The sequence below is a fragment of the Cyprinodon variegatus genome, unplaced genomic scaffold (genome assembly GCF_000732505.1).
Source record: "Cyprinodon variegatus isolate N-32 unplaced genomic scaffold, C_variegatus-1.0 Scaffold940, whole genome shotgun sequence".
Lineage (NCBI taxonomy): Eukaryota > Metazoa > Chordata > Actinopteri > Cyprinodontiformes > Cyprinodontidae > Cyprinodon > Cyprinodon variegatus.
In genome coordinates, this window is record NW_015151393.1 from 35,549 (window position 1) to 41,405 (window position 5,857).

The 5,857-nt window shown below is 39.9% G+C and overlaps 1 long non-coding RNA gene across 1 annotated transcript in view; it reads right to left on the minus strand.

Annotated features, from left to right (window-relative positions):
• Window positions 1-5,857, minus strand: part of LOC107100157 — an 11,466-nt gene that overhangs the window by 3,415 nt on the left and 2,194 nt on the right. Inside the window, exons 2-3 of the long non-coding RNA XR_001481989.1 lie at window positions 4,191-4,349; window positions 1,302-1,364 (exon numbers count right to left, since the gene is read on the minus strand). This is a non-coding gene — a long non-coding RNA (uncharacterized LOC107100157). The remainder of the gene's footprint in view (window positions 1-1,301; window positions 1,365-4,190; window positions 4,350-5,857) is intronic.

Consider the following 5,857-nt stretch of genomic DNA (forward strand, 5'->3'; position numbering starts at 1 on the left):
TTTTTATTTCAAGTGGCATTAAAAAGTCTTAAAAAGTCTTGAATTTAACTTGCCTTATGCTGTAGGAACCCTGGTTATGAAACATATTTAGTATAATTTTCTTATGAAGTCAAATGTCTCAAGGCAGCGATCAGGATCATAATTAAGCCAAAGAACTTATATTACTGCAGTTTACTCTAAATTTGTGGAAACATTTTTTTCCCCAAATCCCCTTTGTTGGTTAACATCACCGTGTCATTTTGCATTCTTGTTGTTTAATTAGCCTGTTTAAGTAAACTCTAGGCCCCAACCTTGTATTAAGATAATTCTCAAAGGGTGGAAGATGGTACAAAAGCAAAAGAGTCGTTCCTCCAAAGGGAAATTAGGCTCATTTTGTTCCCGTCCAGTATCTCCGGTTGCCTTTTTTCTTTTAATACACTGATTAGTTTCACTTGTGAGGGCTTTTAGGAATTATTCAAATCAAACACCCTGGGAAAAGAAAGACACTCTTTGACTGAACTGCTCACAACTCATATTTATTCATATTCAAGCTGTGATTTGAGGCAGTAAGGAGTCATTGATGTATTTCAAAGGACCAAAAGCCACAAAGGCTTCGACAACACCTAAAGGTATTTCTGGAATGGTTGCAGTTATTTAAGCTCACTTCTTGATCTCTTTATTTCCATAATATCAACCTAAAGGAGATAATAATGGTCTAACAGGAAATATACAGCAGGTAATGGATACACAGCCAGATTGTTGGATATGTTGCCTTATGACTAAAGATTCTGGCATAAAGAAAATAAATAAAGTCAGGGGGATATTATGTGATGCTACACATAATAGATAAACATAATTGAAAGACACGTTTATTTCTTTATTGTCTCTTGAATTTCTCAATTTTTAATGTGTGACTAAAGAGATATTAGACACAAAAAAAACATCCAAATTGCTTCAATTCGCCATACTTGGTGGGCCAGTTTACATCTATTTAGAGCTATTGAATAATGAATCCAGTGCAGATAAAATAAAAACAATGAATGCAAAATAGCTCCAAGAAATTGAGAAGACTGCCGTGCTTCAGGAATACCCCGTTGAGTGTTTAACTAGTAAAAGAGCAGCACAGAGCTTTTTTGCCCCACCAGAAATTTAATCTGATCATTTTTTTGGAGGTGTGACTACAGTAAATCTCCACATATACACAGGTGTTTATTTAACAGGTATGAAGAGAAATTAAATGAATTTCAAGTGCTGAAAAAGAAAAAAAAACATGTCAACAATGAACATAACTCCAATGCATAACAAGGAAGTGTCTCCCTCACCTGGTTATAGATGGACATCAAATACTCCCTCTTCGACAGACTCAATGTCTTCTTCAGCTATAACTGATAGAGACAGAAAAAAAAAAAGGCAACTTCATGTAAATGTGAAACAGGCAGACTGGTCAATTAAATGAGAGGGCAGAAAACTTCCTGCAGATCAAGCGAAGCAGTGACTCAATCTTTCCAGCTTTCTGGTTTATTTTTATCTTGTAATCCTGTGCAGCCCAGCGAGCTGCTACTGGTAGTTTTATTTAGTAATTATGTAAAATAAAATCAGGCAGAAAGTAGAGGCTAATTGTATTTCCATTGTACATGAAATTCCAAGAAACGTTTCTAACAGACATAGTCCGTCATGAGGATCTCATAATATTAAGAATAAAAAATTCCACATTATAGAATGTAGTAAATGAACTTAAAAATCCTCTATTATATTCAGTATCAAAGTATATTTAAAAACAAAATTATCATTATTGCTGTTTTTTTTATTTTATTAAATGGATGTAAGTAAAGGCACAGAAAAAGCCAGGCTTTTTTGATTCTATTAGTAGGACAGATAAACAGATACGCAGCCCAAAAATAATGAGTAGTAGGGATTTTTCTGTTTAGTACCTTAATATTCCAGATCATCAAACTAAATTTACAGTCAGATTTGAAAAGAGAACAGGTTACCGATTAATTGATTTGCAGATTTTTCCTATTGAATATTGTACTTCTTATTTGCCACAAGCACTGCTGTTTTTCTACTCTCTGTGTAAGGACCAGCTGAGTTCCCAAGAAAGGGTGGTTCTTAGAACTTTAGAGGTTTCTCACCGCCATTTCTGAGGAGAGGAGAGAGCTCACACCGCTGAGGAGCACCGGTGCTAATTGTTCTTGACATAACAAAGTAAAACACACAAAAAGATGTGAATAAATAGAAATAGAAAAATAGAAATATACCTTTATTGATCTCTCAATGGAGAAATAAACTCTCTGCAGTGGTCTGCCACTATGTGGCACCCGGGGAGCAGAGTGGGTTTAAGGGTTTTGCTCAGAGAGCCAGAGTGTCAGTGTTCTTTGAGATGAGCATTCCAGGTCCGACCAGCATACGCATACTAAAAACCCGTAATCCCTTCAGTTTACACCTATAGTTTTGTTAGAAAATTACACTTTAAACTACCCCAAGTGTGTATCCCTTTAGTCATGTACAAAAAATACTTTTAATTGTCATAAAACAGGACGGATGGACCCAGTATTCAAGATGAGACAGCTAACAGGAAAGTTCAAAATGTTTCTTAAAACAAAACAGAACAGAAACGAAGCATGCTGCTGTGAATCCGTGGCTTACGGCGGCTGCAGGAGGGGGACGGGTCACCGCCCCCACACACTGGCATTCTCTGGTGAAAAGAAACACAGGTAAGTGACCATGATCATCTGACAGAAGATGATATTATCAGTGAGTGACTTACCTGGTTTCACAGTTCAGTCCATCTCCCTAGAAAGGGGTGCGATCCAGACACGGATCAAGACCTGACAACCAGACGCGGCATGCGTCACCCAGAGTGTTCCTGATGCTGCAGCCCCCGAGAAGTAGCAGGAAGCCGATCCAGGTCAGTGAAAGTCAGAGCAGGCAGGAACAGTTCAGAAATCCAAGAAACCTCCGCTCCATCAGAGGTTTTCCATCCAATAGGAAAAGCAGGATCCAGACTTCCAGGAATCCACAGAGCTTTCAGGCAGGTTCAGAGTCAGACAGGTGCAAAAGTGTGCCCTCAGACACGCAAAGAAGCAGACAGGTAGGCTCAGATGAAGACGGGCAGACTCAATGGTTGAGCGAAGCAGAGACGAGACGTTGTTCCAGGATTTATGCAGGACTTTAAACTGGTCTCCTCCTAGGAGCCAGGCTTGCGGGAATAAAACCGACCCTCCCTGCGTCCCGAGCCAAAACCCTGAGGGCTCCACAGAGAAGGGTCAGAACAGGATCAGAGGATGAGTCAAACATGAAACCTCTCTACCCACTGGCCGCCAGGAACCAGGATATGAACCAGGGAATAAACTAAAAACCAAAAAGACAAACGGAAAACAAATAATGATCTGTCCACGATTGCTTGGGCTGAACCGAATATAAAGCAACCGACGCAGGTGGATGAGATGAGTGATAATAAAAAAAGCGGGCAGTTAGGCAGGTGAGTGAAAAGAACAATTAAGGTGAGCTAACAGTCCAGATCATGACATTAATGACTTGCTTTTATGTGTTTTTTGAAGCATATGGCAATCTTAAATTGTTTTTTTGTACATGACCATAGGGATACACGCCCGATGAGATGGTTTAAAGTGTATTTTTCATGCAAAACTAAAGGGATAAAAGCAAATCTGTGTCTTGCGCATTGACTATGGATATGCTGGTCTGACAGAACGCCGGCTATGGTGATCAAACTGGATACTTGCAACCTTCTCAGAGCACAGGCGCACTTTTCTAACCACTACTATTTTAATGTTTATGTTTAATTAGTTAATTAATTGAGAAAAAAATTGAAAGAAATTGTATGCAGAAAGTTTTTTTTTTAAAACTTCAACACGTATATTATTATCAGCGCAGCCGTGAGGGCAGCCTTGTTAGTGGCTGTATGGAACGGAAGCTGGCATGTTTACGAGAAATAGTAAAGCTGTGTTGTTTTCACTGAATTTGTGTTCACTTTGATAATTCTTCGTTTTTTAAAATAGTTTGATGATCTTAAACATTTACTAGTGCAAAAAAAACCCACAGGTAATCTGTAAAGAAGTAGATATTTTATTCAGAACTGTGTAGCAGGCTGCAGTTTGAGCTGAACATTTTCTAAGCCTTTACATCCCATTTGAATTTAATGTAAATGAATAATTTAATATATTTTTTTCATGCAGCAAAGTAAATATCACCTGTATCCTGCAGGCTAGGGGGGTTATTGGCAGGTGGTGGGAAGCTGTAGGACCTGGCCTGAAGGGCTGGTGGAGTCTCATGACTGATACTCTTCGTCCTCTTCCTGCACTCTACGGCCAGCCGACTTCTGCAGGCTTTATGACAGTTCACCCCGCAGGCTGCAGCCGAAGATTTCAACCCCCGGACAAAGGACGCCGGCAGGGAGAGGTGTCGGGAGAGGAGTTGAGGACGGTGATCCGGATGAAGAGGAAAGGAGGATCGTCGGAAGGGGAAGAGAGAAGGAAGGGGCGATGTGCGAAGGGTAGGGAGGGAATGAGGAGAAAAGAGAGGATCAGACAGAGGGACGGGTCCAAACCGAAACATTGGGGTGAATGGGAGAGCTAAAGGAGACAAAAAGGTGCTTTGGCACGGCATGCAGACACAGGAGCACTGGCACGCACACACAGAGAGATCAACTGTGCTCGACATTAACTCTCTAACCTGGGGGGAGTCTGAAAGGAGAGTAGTGATGGGTCATCCAGCAAAATAGCAGAGAAAACTGAATGTTTACCTTTGGTTATGAACAATGCTTTGCAAAATTATCCACAAGGCTTAAACTTTTTCAAATGTTTGTCACGTTATATACATTTTTTGGGGACATTTTACAGACCTGAGGTGTTTTTCAGAGACATTCAATCCATCTAGGTGAACTTTAAGTTATATGTATCTCAAAATGTGTACATTTAGTACAGTCATACCCCAAAGAACTGCAGCAGGGATCACAGGAAAAGGTGAGCCTATAACGTATTGATTCCGGGTGGGCCTTCCACAACTAGTTTCATTTGACTAGTTAACCATTCTTTTCATAGCAGAAATCTAACGTGTGTGTTTGAATGTCACATAAAACAAGCTAGAGTTTGTGGATACGGCAAAACTTGAAAAAGTTTAAGATATGTGGATCATCTTGAAAGACTTTGGAACACAGCAAATCTTTAAAAATCTGTAATTCGAATGTTTGAGAGACAAACATGATTATTTCCCATTGAAAATAAATAAATCTAATCCTTCAGAAGCGTGAAAGTGACTGAAAAAAAAGTCTAAAAACCAAAACACAGGCTATTTTTGTTGTTGTTGTGTTAGAATGAACTGTGACAGAACTGCACCCATTTACCCACCAAGAGGTTTCCTATACTTAAGTCTGAAATACCTGACATCTGCTCCTCCAACACACATCCAGCAACCCACACACAGTCAGAGTCCTCCCACTCCTGCACTGCGCCACAGTGGGTGATTCATTTCAATTACACCCCTGGAGCTCTGTCTCCCTCTCTGAGTACAGCCTAACAATGGTAATGGGGATGAATGGCTGTGGGGCTCTCTCATTGACTTCCTCTGGTCTCATTAATGGAACAAGCCAGAACACACTGAAACTCCCAGTCAGAGTACAGGACTTTGAGTGGATAGGATATTGGAAAGTGTGGGGGTCCAGGGGAATGGGTGGGTAATATGTGTGTTTGTGGATGTACCCACTGCAGGGCCTTTTTAAAAGTGTGCTTGTATTTGACTTACACTTAGCCTTCTTTGTAATATCAAAAGCTAAATATGGGTTGGGCTGTCTTTTATTAACATACATAAAGCCTTATTTTATTGGGTTAATAAAAAGGGATGTTCTTTATTAATATAGTTT